The following is a 17,985-nucleotide window of genomic DNA, read 5'->3' as shown; positions in this document are numbered from 1 at the left end:
GGTGCCTGGATACTTAGGACTGTCTTTGAGCGTGGCAAAATCCACCGAGGGCTTCTCTGGCCTGCCATACACAATAGAAACAATGATACTAAGATGACTGAAAATAAAATGGCCTACATATAGAGCTCATAAACTTCTCAGCAAAGATTCTTCACTGTGATGATGCATAAGATGTTTGGCGGAAAGATCTGCTTTCTTCCTGAAATAACATACGTTTCAATACATTTTTTCTGTTTTTCTGATACAGTGCCCCCATGTAGCTAAATTTCATAAAACTTGGTATGTGCCCAAAATAATCACTGTCTATCAAGTGTACCAGGTTACGCATCAATCCAAGCAAGCATTGCTGTAATATGCTCACTTGCTGTTTTGAAGTTTTGCCATTGAAATTCATTGGACAACAAAGACTATATATTGGACAACTAAGACTAGACCTAGCAGAAATCTTTTGGCACCATGTAGACAAGCAATCAGAACAACACTGGAACAAGACACCAGTCCATCAAGTGTAGGCATAACTGACCCCCACTCTTAGGGCATTCCCATTGCCTGCCATAGAAAACCTGGGAAAGAAAGAGTAATACCAAGATGGCTATAGAACAAAATGGACAACACAGAGGGTTCATAATTTCTCAACTAGGGTCCTTTACTGTGATAACTCACAAGAATTTTTCATGAAATACCTGCTTTTCTCTGAAGAAATTGGTATTTTACTATATTTTTACTTTTTTCCTGGTATAGCACCCCCACGTTGCCAAATTTCATGAAACTCAGTGGGAAATTAGCAACTCCCCAGTCAATGAAGTGGACCAAGTTTGGGATCAATCCATGAAAGCATTGCTGAGAGAAACTCACTTCCTCTTTTCGAGGCTTCGCCATCAAAGTTCATTGTACGACAGCGGCCATATCGTTTGTCCTAGCAAAATTCTTTGTACAACTTTTGGTCAGGCTGCTTCGGAGATGGTGTGTACCAAATCTGGTGGTGGTCGGATCAATGGCCTAGGACTAGTTCGCAAAAGTAGATTTTTGGGACAATTTAAAATGGTGGACAATCCAATATGGTAAATGTTCAAGAAATGGATGCATTCTCTTCAGCATGACCCAGGAAATAAGATGACACAAAGCTCACCCACTCTAGGTCACAAGGTTCAAAAGTATAAGCAAAATTATACTGTGGAGTTTAACCTGTTGGTGGCGCTAAAGCCAATGATGGAATGACACCAAATTTGGTGACTGGATACCTTTTACTGCCCTCTATGAGGGTGCCAAATTTCATCATGATCCATGAAGGGCTTCTATGGTCTGTCATTGAAAATGACTTATTCCAAGATGGCCGACAAAGAAAATGGCTGATGGCTAGGGGTCATAGTATTCCTCGTAGGGTTTGATACTGTGATAAGAAGTTTGGGTGAAATATCTGCTTTTGTCATGGAGTTATGGTTATTTGAATACAATTTTTTATGATTGTGTGCTATAGCGCCACCAAGAGGCCAAATGGCGTGAAACTTGGTGGGGACCCAGTATGTATCATGTCGATGAATTGTACCGAGTTTGGGATCAATCCATCCAAGCATTGCTGAGATAGGCTCATTTCCTGTTTGGAGCCTTCGCCATCGAAATTCATTGGGACGACAGCGGCCGCACCCTTTGGCCTAGCAAAATTCTTTATACAACTTTTGATCCGGATGGTCTGTAGATGATGTGTACCAAATTTGGTGGTGACTGGATCAACAGTCTAGGACTAGTTCGCAAAAGTAGGTTTTTGGAAAAATTCAAAATGGCGGAAAATCCAGGGGGCGGGATTGACACTGATGGGTCCACTCGACTCGCCGTGACCCAAGGATTCAGGAGAAAAAAGATCATGAGTCTAGGTCAAAACGGTTCAAAAGTTATGAGCAAATATGTACCAAAAAACAACTTGATTTTTGGCCTGTTGTTGGCGCTACAGGGATGGATGGAGAGACCCCAAATTTGGTGCCATGATACCTTGGACTGTCTTCTACAATGTGCCAAATTTCACAAAAATCTACCAAGGGTTCTAGGGGCTGCCATAGACCCACATGTGACGAAGTATAATAATAATAGTGGAACTTACTAACAGTTACATTAGGTGCTTTCGCACCGAACAGTTCTAGGGTCTAACTCAATAGGAACTACCCCCTGTGGAGCTTCACCCTAGAACTACATTCGTTCTAGGGCCTTTTTTCTGGCGCTTTCGCACCACCAGTAGGAACGCTGAGGATGACGTAAGCCGGCCGACGGGTGGTATAGCGACGTCTACTTCTGCGCGGCATAGAACAACAACAACGACAACATAGATGGAGGATGCCGCGATCGGAGCTATGTGTTTGTTGTGTGTCGTGGGTGTCATGATAATGATACAGTTCGAAATTAAATGTGTGAATGATGCAACTAAAAGAGCAAGAAGGAGAGCTAAGAGGCGAAAACTCATTCGAGAATTGACAGTACTTCACATCAACGAAGTTGTGAGAAGAACACAGCACTGCAAACAAAGGAGACGGGTAATTAGCTTTAACGTTAGCTTGTACTTTCATGTCATGTGAAAAACATTTCAGAGGAATTTCAAAGGATGTGATGTATAACAAAAATGTATTGTATGTGTTTCAGACGTTGCTGCGGATTGTTGCACAACGTTGTTCACCATCCGTTTGGGTCCAGAGGAGAGTTGACGACTGGTGGAAAACTGTTGTTCCCGGTTTTACTGACGACCAATGGATACAAAATTTCCGAATGTCCAGGGAAACGTTTCAATACATCTGTCACTGCCTGAGGCCTGCATTGGAGAAAATGGATACAAATTATCGTGTATCTGTGCCACTTCAAAAAAGAGTTGCTGTGGCGTTGTGGAAACTCGCTACTAATGCCAAGTACAGGACTGTTTCACATTTGTTTGGAGTGGGCATTTCAACTGCCTGTGACTGCGTGAAAGAGTTCTGCTCCTCTGTTGAAGAAATCCTATTGCCTGAAACCATTCAGATGCCAAACACGGAGAAGCTGAAAGAAATGGCTCTTTACTTCGAGCACAGGTGGGGGTTACCACAATGTGTAGGGGCTATTGATGGCTCACACATCCCTATTTTGGCTCCCCAGGAATACCACACAGAATATTTCAACCGTATGGGCTGGTATTCCATTGTATTGCAGGCAGTAGTTGATAGAGGAGGTTTGTTTTGGAACGTTTACGCTGGGCAACCTGGCAGCTTGCATGACTTCAGAGTTCTGCGTCTGTCTGCATTATGGGACCTGGCTGAGAGAGGAAAGCTGTTTTCACAGCAGCACAGGAGCATTGGTGGACAAGACATTGGCCACTACATCCTAGGAGATGCAGCTTATCCACTGGCAAGCTGGCTCGTGAAGCCTTTTTCGGACAATGGCCGCCTCACTCAACAGCAAGAGGTATTCAACCACAAAACAAGCAAGGCAAGGTTATGGTTGAAAACACATTTGGCAGGCTCAAAGGAAGATGGAGATGTTTGCAGAAGCGCAACGACTGCAGTCTCGAGAGAGTAAAATCTATGGTGCTAACCTGCTGTGTACTTCACAACCTCTTTGAGAGCCATGACGAGGAGTACAGAGAGGAGTGGGGTGTACCTATCCCCTTTCCCCAGCCAGATCTGCCACTGCAGCCCCCAGTTGCAGAGACTGAAGGAATTGTAGTGCGTGCAACCTTGATGCATCATCTTAACCATGTGGCTGATGTATGATGTATAAGTTTCAAATCAGAGTTATTATAATTGTGTATTTCTTTAGTTGTTGGGGGCATCAGATACAGAAATTAAAGGGTTTTCAAATGTTTTCAAATTTTGTGTGCTTTGTCTTCTTTCATGACTTTACCAGAAGTATGGGTACTTGCACAAATAACTTTCCACACCATATCTATGTACAAACCTTTATTTGAACATTTAACAAAGAACAAAAGCATGTGCAAAGCAGAACAGTAAAGTTTGTGCAAAACAAGAGTGCAAAAGAATAAAGCACAGGAGTGCATGCAAAACAAGCAAATAAACAAATAAATTAGGTAAGTGTAAAAACAAGAGTGCGTACAAAACAACCAAATAAATTACGGGGTCAGTCCACTTTGGGTCAGTCCAGTTCAGGGTGAGTTGGGCCTTGCACCCCTGGCACAAGCCTATTCATGATGGTCATAAGCCCCTCAAGAAAAGTAGCCTGCTGGCGCCTTGCCTCTGCAGCCTCTACCCGTAGCTGCTCACGTTCCTCAGCCTCTCTTTCTATCTGCTCCTTTAGTATCTTGACAAGACCTTGCACTTGTGCTTGGCATTGCCTGCGGTCTTCCTGCTCCTGCTCCAACATGTCTTTAATCAGACATAGGACGCTGGAGTCACCCCTTTTTCTCTTTCCTGCCAAACAAAAAGGGGGGGGGCATCCCAAAGTGATTATTACTATTATGTCTATAGTGATCATAATACCAAACACATAAGTGGTTATGAAATGACACAGGTGAACAGGCATTTCCATTACATGCGTTTCCATTACCTTGTCTAGCGGGTGGAGGAGAGCTAGGACGACTGGGGGTACTGCAGGCCGTAGGGGTATCGGCGGTAAAACTGGCCTCGCACAAAGTCGAGGACTCTGGCACAGTCTCTAAAACCAATCAACATTTCAGGGTCAGAATCATATTTTTGAACAACTGCGTGAAGACACAAAAGGAATAACACACACAAGGTTGTAATAGCAATCCGAAGAAACAAGTAGAGATGGTACTGGTCAGCTATGTGATGGTTAGCATATAGCTAGGTTTAGCAAACCGTAGAGCACGCAACCCATTCTGTGCTCTTGCATGTGATATATACTTTACATTATTAATAGTAAGTATTTTCTAACATTGAGTACACAAGGAGCCACTAACCTTCTGCAGAGGCTTCCACCGACAGACTGCAGCTCTCTGTGCCGCTGGCGATGGTCTCCAAAAGCCCGACTGCTGAATCCTTTGTGTGGGCATTTCCCGCATATGCCGGTCTGTGGCCGAGGATACTGTCCAGAGTGCCGTACCACTTGCTCGTTTTTCGATCAGACCCGCTTTTGTTGTTGTGGTCTTTATTTTCTTGTAGTCCTGCTTGAGTTTCTTGATTTTCTCTCTGCATTGTTTCGCTGTGTGGTGGACACCCAACGAAGCTAGCTGAGAGGAAATGCTAGCGAATATTTTTATGTTTCGCTTGGAGGCGTCAAAATCTCGTTGAATTTCCTCCGTCGAATAAAGGCTCAGTAAAGCCTGAACTTCACTGTCGGTCCATTTTTCGGAGTTTTTGTCCATTGTATAATACCAGGTGCTGTGTTCTTTATCTTCTTCTTGTTCTTTCTGTTCTCTGTTTGCACGGGAAACGGGTTTTTAAAAATGGCGGTTGCATGCAGTACGCCTACGTCTGGACCAATCACCGTATACCAACGTCTCGACAAATCACCGTACCCCTCCGTCACCCGGAGGTTCCTATTGTGCTGCAAAAGTACCTACCCTGGAGTAGGGGCTAAAATAGCCCCTCAAAACGGCGTTCTTAGAATGTTCTAAGTTCCTGTGGTGCGAACACGCCAAAAAGGGGGTACTTTCTCCAACACTTCTAAGAACTATGAAAAGTTCCTCTGGTGCGAAAGCGCCTAATAAATATAGCTGCAAGCAGCAATGCCAGGGCCAAGCAGCTGAGCGGCAGAAGGTAGAGGACTGATGAGAAGAAGCCCTGAAGAAGACAACAGTCCATCAGAGTGTGAGCAGACATCCCTTGGTGGACTTTGGGGGGAAGCAGGGACACGGGCCCAGTCCGGAAGCTCCCCCCTTTAGGGTGCCTGGAAGTTGGGGAAGACCGCTGGCTTCCCTGGGGGCTGGAGGTTAGCTCCAGGGACTGAGGCCCCCAGGGGGAAGCTTCCCTGGGGCCTGGAGCTCAGCCGGGGCCTGGGGTATTCTGTTTAGGGCTTGATACTGTGATGATGCACAAGTAGTTTGGCTGAAATATCTGCTTTTGTCTTGGAGTTATGGGCATTTGAATACAATTTTTTATGTTTGTGTGCTATAGCGCCACCAAGAGGCCAAATGTGGGGACCCAGTATTCATCATGTCAATGAATTGTACCAAGTTTGGGATCAATCCATGCAAGCATTGCTGAGATATGCTCACTTCCTGTTTGGAGCCTTCGCCATCGAAATTCATTGGACGACAGCGGCCGTACCCTTTGGCCTAGCAAAATTCTGTATACAATTTTGATCAGGATGGTCTGTAGATGTTGTGTACCAAATTTGGTGGTGATTGGCTCAACGGTCTAGGACTAGTTCGCAAAAGTAGGTTTTTGGAAAAATTCAAAATGGCGGAAAATCTACTAGGCGGAAATTGACGTCAATGGGGGCTTTTGACTCGCTGTGACCCAAGGATTCAGGGGGAAAAAAGATCATGACTCTAGGTCAAGCGGTTCAAAAGTTATGAGCAAATATGTACCAAAGAAGTACCTTGATTTTTGGCCTGTTGGTGGCGCTACAGGGGTGCATGGATTGACCCCAAATTTGGTGCCTGGATAAGTTGGCCTGGTCTCTATCAATGTGCCAAATTTCACAACTTTTTACCATACGGTTCTAGGGGCTGTCATAGACTCTCATGTGACGAAGTATAATAATAATAGTGGAACTTACTAACAGGGCTCCAGCAGCTTCGGTGCTTGGACCCCTAATAATGAAAAATTCTAATGATTACAATAGGGTTCCAGCAGCTTCGCTGCTTGGCCCCTAATAAATATAGCTGCAAGCAGCAATGAAGGGGTCAAGCAACTCATGGGCACCAGGCAGAGAAGTAATCAGAAGAACTTGTGAACAAGACACCAGTTCATCACAGGTTGAACAGACCCATTGCCACCCACTCTTACACACAAAAATCAACACGAAAATCTACTCAGGGCCTTTAAGGCCTGTCATAGAAAACTATTGAAAACTTAATCATATTAAGATGTCTGAAATACAAAATAGTCACCACAGATGGCTCATAATTTCTCAGCTAGGGTCCTCTCTGTGATAATGCTGAAGAAGTTTGGTTGAAATACTCCGACGTCTTCTTAGAATAATTTGAGATGTAATACATTTGTGTGAGTTTTTCTGCTATAGTGCCCCCATGTGGCCAAATGTTATGAAACTTGGTGGTTCCACATCACTTCCCTTCCCAATGATGTGGTCCAAGTTTGGCATCAATCCAAGCAAACATTGCTGAGATATGCTCACTTCCTGTTTTGGAGGCTTCGCCATTGAAATTCATTGGACAACAGCGGCCATATCCTTTGGCCTAGCAAAGATTCTTTTGATCATTTTTGGTCAGACGATTCTCTGGATGACACATACCAAATTTGGTGGTGATAGGACCAACGGTCTCGGACTAGTTCGCAAGAGTACAGTTTTCTTCAATTCAAAATGGCGGACAATTCAATGTGGCAGATTTCCATAAAATGGGTCTGTTCTACTCATCAGGATGCAAGGATTCAGGGACAGTAAAGCTTCCTGGGCTAGGTCAAAATGTTAGGAAGTTATGAGCAAAAATGTCCTCTAGGGTTTGGCCTGTTGGTGGCGCTACAGCAAATGATGGAATGACACCAAATTTGGTGCCTGGATACCTTGTAGTCTGCTCTATGAGGGTGCCAAATTTCATCATGATCCATGAAGGGCTTCTGTGATCTGTCATCGAAAATTGCTAATTCCAAGATGGCTGACAAAGAAAATGGCTGACAGGTTGGGGTCATAATCTTCCAGTTAAGGCTTGATACTGTGATGATGCACGAGACGTTTGGCTGAAATATCTGCTGTTGTCTTGGAGTTATGGTTATTTGAATACATTTTTTGATGTTTTCCTAGTATAGCGCCATCATGTGTCCAGATTTCATGAAACTTGGTGGGGCCCCAGTATTCATCATGTCAATGGATTGTACCAAGTTTGTCATCAATCCATGCAAGCATTGCTGAGATATGCTCACTTCCTGTTTGGAGAAATTCATTGGACAACAGTGGGAATATCGTTTGACCTAGCAAAAAATTTTTTGATGAGTATTAGCCAGAGTGTGCTCGAGATGATATGTACCAAATTTGGTGGTGATAGGATCAACGGTCTAGGACTAGTTCGCAAAAGTAGGTTTTTGGAAAAATTAAAAATGGCGGAAAATCTGATTAGGCGGAAATTGACGCCAATGGGTGCATTTGACTCGTCATGACCCAAGGATTCAGGGAAAAAGGGTTATAGGACAAAGGGCTCAAAAGTTATAGGCAAATATGTACCAAAAAAAAACCCCTTGATTTTTGGCATATTGGTGGCGCTACAGGGATGCATGGATTGACCCCAAATTTGGTGCCTGGATACCTTGGACTATCCTCTATCAATGTGCCAAATTTCACAAAAATCCACCAAGGGGTTCATGGGGCTGCCACAGACCCCCTGAGGAGAAACAATAATAATAATAATAATAATGAAAAATTCTAACGATTACAATAGGGGTTCCAGCAGCTCCGCTGCTTGGCCTCTAACAATAATAATAATAATAATAATGAAAAATTCTAACGATTACAATAGGGTTCCAGCAGCTTCGCTGCTAGGCCCCTAATAATAATAGTGAAAAACCGGAAAAATTACAATAGGTGCCTGCAGCTTTGTTGCTTCGCCCCTAATAACAGTGTAAAATTCTAACAATTACAATAGAGTTCCGGCAGCGAAGCTGCTTGGCCCCTAATAATAATAGTGAAAAATTCTACCCATTACAATAGGGTTCCAGCAGCTTCACTGCTTGGACCCCTAATAATAATAATAATAATAATAATGGTAATAATAATAATAATAATAATAGTGAAAAACCGGAACAAAAACAATAGGTGCCTGCAGCTTCGCTGCTTGGCCCCTAATATTGAAAAATTCTAACGATTACAATAAGGTTCCAGCAGCTCAGCTGCTTGGCCCCTAATAAAAATAATAATAATAATGAAAAATTCTAATGATTACAATAGGGTTCCAGCAGCTTCGCTGCTAGGCCCCTAATAATAATAGTGAAAAACCGGAAAAATTACAATAGGTGCCTGCAGCTTCGCTGCTTGGCCCCTTATAACTGTAAAATTCTAACAATTACAATAGAGTTCCAGCAGCGAAGCTGCTTGGCCCCTAATAATAATAATTACAATAGTGAAGAACGCTAACAATTACAATAGGTGCCTGCAGGTTCGCTGCTTAGCCCCTAAATATAGCTGCAAACAGCAATGCCGAGGCCAAGCAGCTCATGGCCACCATGTAGTCAAGCCGTCAGAACGACCTTGGAACAAGACACAAGTCCATCACAGTGTGGGCAGGCTGACCCCCACTCTTAGAGCTTTAGCAGATGCCAAGAAAATCCACATAGCACTCCCATGGCCTGCCATAGAAAACCAAAGAAAAAAAAGGATAATACCAAGATGGCTATAGAACAAAATGGACAACACAGGAGAAGCAATACTGAGCTGAGAATTCACGGAGAACTGAATGGCGGAGCTCTGAGAACATCACGAGACAGCGGGGGAGACTGAACATGGCAGCGACCCTCTCCTAAACTCCTAGCAAACTGAAACACTGCAACCAAACTTCCCCCCCGGTTATTCTCATCACTCTATTGCCAACACCGAGTCATCCAACTCTTCAACCCTGGAAAACCTGTTCACATGCATCGACGATTACTTCTACAACCTGTCCATAATGGCAGCGAAACCCAGCAAAAAACAACCGAGACGAGACTGGTCTACCGAGACAGAGGAAGAAACAACTACAATCGAGGTCAGTGCACTCCAATCCATCAACAATAGACTCTCAATATGGGAATTATTACAAGCAGACATCAAAGAGCTGAAATCAAGTCTCGAATTTTCTCAATTACAAATTGAAACGCTACAAAAAGAAAACAACGAACTAAAAGGAACCGTCAAAATTCTAGACACTCAAATCACTAACCTTGTGAATGAAAACAAAGCAATGAAAGATACAGTCTTGGATCTCCAGTGCCGCAGCATGCGCGACAATCTGATTTTCTCCAGAACACCAGATAATCCAGAAGCCCCAATCAAACAATTCATGCAGTCAGCCCTGAAACTACCACCAGATACAGTGAACAACATAACGTTTCACAGAGTTCACCACCTAGGCGCAAAGAACACCAGCAATGAAAGACCATGAGCCATCGTCGCAAAATTCGAACATTTCAGACAAAAAGAACTTGTTAAAAGCAAAGGAAAGGAACTGAAAGCGACAAGTTACGGCCTCAATGACCAGTTCCCCAGAGAAATACAAGAAAGAAGAAAAAAACTTCTCCCGACCGTGAAGCACTTTCGGGAGAAGGGAAGACGAGCGACTTTATCTGTATATCGACAGGCAACTCTACCAAGATCGCAACATCACCACTTGGCTTTAGTCATCCAAATACATAGGCTAACAGTCCATACGTCAGCACCAAAATAGCACTCTAAAGCTTACACCCTGCTGTCTACTAAAAAGAAAAAAAAAGAAGGTTACACTCACTGTTGACCCTACAATCAATATTTGTCTGTCTCTGTCTCTCTTCATCTTGCTCTCTCTTTCTCTCTGATTTTCTTAGATTCTCCTCATATGCATATTATTTGTGTATGTCTATCTGTCACAGCTAGCTTGGAAAATGTGGGAGAAAGGGAATTTATATGGTATAGTAATAGGGGCGATTATGGTGAAGCTGCTTCACAGTGATATCAACATTTCTACTTTTACTATTTTTTATGTATCATCTCAAAATATAATTGAAACACACCGCAAACTAATGTTGATACACCATACATTCAGCACATATTTTTACATTCATACCCACTACATAACACTCACAAATTCCCACTCTCATCACATAGTTGTAAAACTGATCCTTACACATGTCAATGATTTCACTCAAATTTGTAACGTCCATGGGGTTAGTTCGCAAGCAAAGAAAACTAAAATTATAAACCATCTAATTAAATTACAAGCAGACATATGCCTGTTACAAGAAACTCACATAACAGAATCTGAAGATCAGAAATTGAAAACTCCACAATTTACCCAAGTATACTCATCAACTTACAACCCCAAGAAAAGAGTCGTGTCAATTTTAATAAACAAAAAAGTTCAATTAATCCACAATACCACTGTCACTGACCCTGAAGGACGATATGTTATCATCAGCGCCACCATTAACAACAACAACTACACTATTGCTAATATATATGGACCCAACACTGATGACCCTGCTTTCTTTCACACATTTTTCGACTCATTAACTAACTTATCAGATTCTCCAGTCATAATTGGAGGTGACTTTAATACAGTTATTAATCCCACTTTGGACAGATCTTCTACAACAGCTAATTCCAGAAACTGGCACTCGACTGAAATATTAAAACAATACATGAATGACTTTGGTCTTGGCGATAGTTGGCGACTGAAAAACCCATCACTCAAAGAATACTCACACTTTTCTCCACCCCATCAATCTTTCTCTCGTATTGACTTTTTTCTCACCAGTAAATCGATTATATCCGACATTACTGATCCCAAAATTCATCCCATCGTAATCAGCGATCATGCTCCTGTATCATTTAATCTAATCACCAAACAAGTCAAACAACCTATATCCAGATGGAGATTTAACACTTCCTTGCTTAAAGATCCCGACTTTAATACATTTTTTATAAAAGAGTGGGCATCCTTCATGGAAACAAACAACTCTCCGGAAATCTCATCTACCCTGCTTTGGGAAACAGCAAAAGCAGCATTGAGAGGAAGAATTATATCATACTCATCATACAAGAAAAAAAGGAACAAGAACTTGAAAATATTCTTGAACAAAAAATTAAAGCACTGACTGACACACATGCTAAAAACCCCACAGAGCAAATTCAAAAGGAACTGACAGAAACTAAATCGCAGCTCAACCATATCATAAACAAAAAAACCCAATTCCTGATACAAAGACTCAGACATGATCATTTTGAACATAATAACAAATATCTGGTAAATCAACTCAAACGAAATAAAGAAAAATCATTTATACTAGCTATAAAGAATTTCATAGGAAACACTATGCAGTCACCCCAAGATATAAATGACGCATTCAGAGAATTCTACAACAAATTATATACACCTGACAAAGAACCCAATTTAATAGATATTAACACCTTCCTCAGTAATATAGAACTTCCCCGACTTAATAAGGAACAAGCAGATGAACTGGACACACCAATAACACCTAATGAACTCCACAAAGCAGTTAATAAGATGCAAAACAATAAAGCTCCAGGACCTGACGGCTTTCCCGCCGAGTTTTATAAACATTTTTGGAATACAATCTCACCACTGTTGTACAGAATGGTACTCAATATTAAACAAAACTCAACAATCCCACCTCACATGAACACTGCGCTCATCTCAGTTCTACTGAACCTGAACCTGAAAAAGACCCCACTCTCTGTTCCAGCTACCGCCCCCTATTGCTCATCAACACAGATATCAAAATCATCAGCAAAGCACTAGCCACCCAAATTGAAACTGTAATCCCGTCATTAATCCTCTCAGATCAAACTGGCTTTATTAAAGGAAGACACTCTTCAAACAAGATGCGCAGATTACTCTAATTAATGTATCAAAACAAAACAAATTGAAAACAATAATAGTAGCATTAGATGCAGAAAAAGCTTTTGATAGAGTAAACTGGAAATTCTTACTTGCAACTCTACACAGACTTGGTTTCGGAGAGTCATTTCTCCAGTGGATAAGAATTCTGTACAGTTCACCAATGGCCACAGTTGTTACTAATGGGTTAACGTCACAGAGCTTCACACTGCACAGGGGAACCAGACAAGGATGCCCACTCTCTCCATCGCTTTTTGCCCTATTCATCGAACCTCTCGCTGCTGCAATACGTCAAAACAACAACATTAAAGGAATCTAAACCCTCAACACTCACCACAAGATTAGTCTTTATGCAGATGATGTATTGCTTTATTTACAAGAACCATCAAACTCTCTACAAGAAGCCATCAAGGTCATTAACTCATTCTCCAAGCTCTCAGACTACGCTATAAATTGGACCAAATCAACAATTCTACCCATATGTGGTGACAATTGGAATGCTGCAGCTCAAAACCCACCTCTTCCCATCCCCACTGGAAACAATAAATATTTGGGCATTAACATCGCCACCAGACTGTCAGAGTTGTTCCACCTGAACTTCACCCCATTGATAAAAACAGTAGAGGATGACTTAAACCGCTGGATAAATTTACCTCTCTCATTAATTGGTAGAATAGCAACCGTAAAAATGATCATATTACCAAAAATCAATTACCTTTTCACAATGATTCCAACCCAGCCCACCACTAAATGGTTCAACTCATTAAACCCCATAACAAGCAAATTCTACTGGAAAGATAAAACACCGCGAATCAAACTGGTCACATTACAGAAACACAAAACTCAAGGAGGATTAGAAGCCCCAACTTCCAAAATTACTATCTGGCAAATCAGCTACAATACATCACCAATTGGATTTACCCAAACCAGCAGAACAACTCATGGTTAGAAATAGAACAGTCAGAATGTAAAGAAATCTCAATATCCGACCTCCCATTTCCCAGCAACACGATAAAACACCATAACTGCTTTATTAACACAGTAATTTCAACAACTCTGACAGCCTGGTGGAAAATTAACAAAATCTTCAAATCTGAAATGAAACCCTGTAAATATACCCCAGTTTGGCACAACCCTGACTTTCTACTCAACAAGACACCACTTATCTTCAACACATGGAAACAAAGGGTTATCACGCACCTCCATCTTTTCCAAAATAACAATTTTATCACTTTTCAACATCTGGTCCAAAACTACGACGTAGGGAAAGAACAATATCTTCAATACCTTCAATTAAAGTCTATTTTAAAATCCAAAATCAGTTTATCAAATAACAACTTACTACTTCCCCCACTTGTAGAAGAAATAAAAAAAATAACCAACCAGAAGAAAATTCTTTCAAAATTATATAAACTAATATCCATCACAGACTCAGCAATCTCCATTCCAGTTAAAGCGTGGGAAAAAGACCTATCACTAACATCTGATACTGAATTCTGGACCTAAATCTGCAGGAACACATTCATAATGACAAAAAATACCAACCTACAACTAATACAGTACAAGGTAATACACAGAGCACACATCACTCAGCACAGGATGTATAAAATGGGACTCACAGACTATGACACATGCTCACACTGCTCACTAAAGATCCCAGATAATTATCCCCATTCAACCTGGCTATGCCCTCCAACTCAACATTTCTGGCAAAAAGTCATTGACAAAATTTCTCTTATTATGAGCTGTAGCATTCCACTATCACCATCCCTCTGTCTACTCAGAGATCTCTCAGTAATTAACCACCAATCCATGTCAGTCTATTCGTCTGTCTGTCTATCTGTCTGTCTACTTAGTTTTGTCATGTCTTTTCATGCTTGTGTTTTTATGTACCTATCTGTCCTTTTGCTTGTTGTTGTTATGTCTCATCATTCCTCTATCCGTAGGTCTGTCCTGTCTGTCTGTCTGTCTAGGAATTATTGGGGAGGAAGGGTGGGTGGATGGGCTTTGGAGCAAATTCACTGAAAGTATTGAATTTCACTTGTTTAAAATAAATAATTACAGTTGTCCTCCGAAGAGGGGTGGTGGTGAAGGGGCAAAAAAAAAAAAAAAGGACAACTCACAAGAATTTTCCTTGAAATATCTGCTTTTCTCTGGAGTGATTGGTATTTTACTACATTTTTACTTTTTTTCTGCTATAGTGCACCCATGTGGCCAAATTTTGTGAAACTCAGTGGGTACTTATTAATCCCCCTGGCAATGATGTGGACCAATTTTGGCATCAATCCATGCAAGCATTGCTGAGAGAAACTCTTCTTTTAGAGGCCACGCCATCAAAGTTCATTGGACAACAGTGCCCATATCCTTTGGCCTAGCAAAATTCTTTATAGAACTTTTGCTCAGTTCCTTCTCTAGATGATACATACCAAATTTGGTGGTGATTGGATCAACAGTCTAGAACCAGTTCACAAAAGTAGCTAACATTAGTAGGCTAACATATTGTAAAGTGTGCATAAACATGACCCCAGACTTGGAGAAGTTAACCCTTTAGTGGGGGAGTTCTTTCAACAGTTATACCCGTCACTGCGTAGGTTTTTTTGCTTGTACAGCAGCGGTCCACACTAAATTTCGAGAAGTTACTTTGTATTGGATTTCATACTTGTACTTGCTCCAGTGGTTTGATTTTCAAGACTCGGGACACGCCTTTGTGACTGCAGAGCCGCAGTTTCAGAGAAGCAGTTTCACAACAGCAGTTTAAGACCAGTGCCAATGTAAACAATGACCTTCTAATGCTAACCCTAACCATAAAAGATTCAAAAGTGTTCGACACTAGCCTTGTTTTATTTCAGTTTCATATCACAAATTTATCGGAAACCCGCCTAAAACGCCTGAAATGTTAATTAACCTAACAGTCGCTAAGTTAAACAAAAAAAATTGTCTGCGCAAGCGCTGAATTCCACTGGCCTAAAACTGCTGTTGTGAAACTCTGGTGGTGTAAAACTGCAGTTCTGCAGATGTGGATATGAACCTACCAGTTTGAAACTAACATTGTAAAGCAATATATAATCTAAGCTGTTTCCCACAGTTTGCTTGGAAATCAACTGGACAGTATTTCGTCTTCTTATGTCTATGGTAGGCTATTTTAATTGTATTGAACAACTTCACTCTGGTCACATAACTTGCAAGCCACGTGGCACACCGCTATACAGTAGGCTAGCATAAAAGACAACAAAACCCACATCAAAAACAAAACCCAAGGGTTGGTTCATTTCAGTAGCATTACATTTAAAACCCAAGCCGTTTTCCACAGTTGGCTGCAGCCGAAAGACGTTGTGTTCCTCAAACCAACACAAAGGAGCTGCTGCTGCTGAAAATGTAAAAAAAAAGAAAAAGGAAAAAAAGCAAATGGACTAACATCTCCTGTAAGTACAAATCCTGTTTTTCATGATATAAACATTGAAATATTCCACTATGCAGGAAAAAATGCTGTAGCCTCATAAGCGAAATCTGAGACTGGTGCTATTTGTAAAACAATGAAAAATTAGTTGAAGTGAGAATGATGTAGGATTGTGAGAAAATGGACTTTATGTCTGGTTTCCCTTATTAATCATTGTAGAGATTCTTAAAAATACAGTGGAAAAGGTTTTACAAAGCACCTTGTTATGTTCCTCTGCCCCTTAAGTTGGCACAGTGACATTGATTGTGTTTTCCCCTGCTGGTGACTTGCCTTATTTATTTCTCTTTTCTATTCTTCCAGGCAGGTAGGTGTCACCTTTAAGCTACCTGTCTGGTTCACCTGAGCATGGTTTGCTCCTGCCTATAAATACACCCCAAGCCTGGCATGAAGAGGGTGAGCGGTTTAACTTTGGAGCAGGCTGCGTTGATTTATGTTGTGTTCTTCGTGCTTTTCAGTTCAATAAAACACCCCTAGACTTTGAGCAGAACTGTCTGTGTCCCCTTTATGTTGCGGTTGGTGTGCCTGGCCGTAACATAAATTGGGCGCTTGTCCGGGAGATTTTTTTTTAATCTTCGGAACTTCGTTTTCAGCGCGCCTTCGTGCAGTGCGACTTGTAAGGTTAAGAGTAATATACTGGGTTTTACTATTGGTTTGCTTACACCCTAGGTAGTTAGTCGTCGGTCAGGCTTTTGAGTCTTGCCACTTTGTTATTTTTTCTTTTTTATTTTTGGTGGTATACCTGGGTGTGGGTACGTTTTCAGAGTGTGACAGTAGCCTTTGTCTTGGGTCTACTGTCCGCTTACAGAGCTGAACGTTTAAAGAAGCCTCCCGGGGCGCCACTGAAGACTAGGTAGGTAAAGTAATTCTTCTGAAGAGCTGGGGTGTTTTGCAGACTTATGACCCAGTGTGTTGCACTTATTTGTGAGTTCGTCGCACTATTTGTTATGCACTGTAAACATTTTGCCAGTGCTTCGTTATATATATATAGATAGATAGATAGATAGACATAAAAATATACCAGACTGTTTTTGTTTCGGTTAGAATAATTTTCCTATTATGTCTAACCTGTAGAGTGTAGCTGCTTTTGTCGGAGTTTGGTGTTAGACTGCCCTGTGTGTGTGCAATACTTCGTTTAGTGGCCATTTCGAAGGGGTATTATAGTGGCTACTTCGTAATTTGTATATCGTGTTGCGTTCGTAACGTCTAGCAGCTTTGTCTGGTTAGCGAGTTTTTTATTATTTTTATTATTATTTGTTGTGTTTAGTGATTGCTGAATAGCTTTGTTTGGCAACATGTCCGTTGTGGACCAATTTGTTGCCGACCCCTCTATGGATCGTTTGGCGCAGCTCACAAAGGAGCAGCTCATAGGTTTAGCAGGAAAATATGACATTGAGTTGACTGCAGCTGACAAACGCTTAAAAGATCCCCTTAAAGCTAAACTAAGAGCTTTTCTCATTGAGCTTAAAATTCTCCCTCCTGTGGAAGAAAAAATCTCTGAGCTTTCCCAAGAGCTTTCTCTACAGGTAAAATTAAGAGAGCTTGATCTGAGAGAGAAGGAGCTTGAATTTGAGCGGGAAAGGTTACAAGTTAGAGCTAGGGAGCGGGAGCGGGAGCTTGAGGCCGAGCTCGCAATGAGAAAGTTCTCTGTTGAGGCCCAAAAAGGGAGTAGTGCTGGTCTAGATCGCGACACATTCGATGTGGGAAAATGCATTAAAATGGTTCCACCCTTTAATGAGCGTGATGTGGAGAAATATTTCCCACATTTTGAGAGAGTTGTGACCACGCTCAGATGGCCCGAAAACGTTTGGACATTACTCTTACAGTGCGTCTTAACTGGTAAACCTCAGGAGGTCTATTCCTCTCTGACGTTAGATCAGAGCGCGGACTATAAAAT

The sequence above is a fragment of the Chanos chanos genome, chromosome 2 (genome assembly GCF_902362185.1).
Source record: "Chanos chanos chromosome 2, fChaCha1.1, whole genome shotgun sequence".
Classification (NCBI taxonomy): Eukaryota; Metazoa; Chordata; class Actinopteri; order Gonorynchiformes; family Chanidae; genus Chanos; species Chanos chanos.
Note: the sequence above shows the minus strand (reverse complement) of the source record.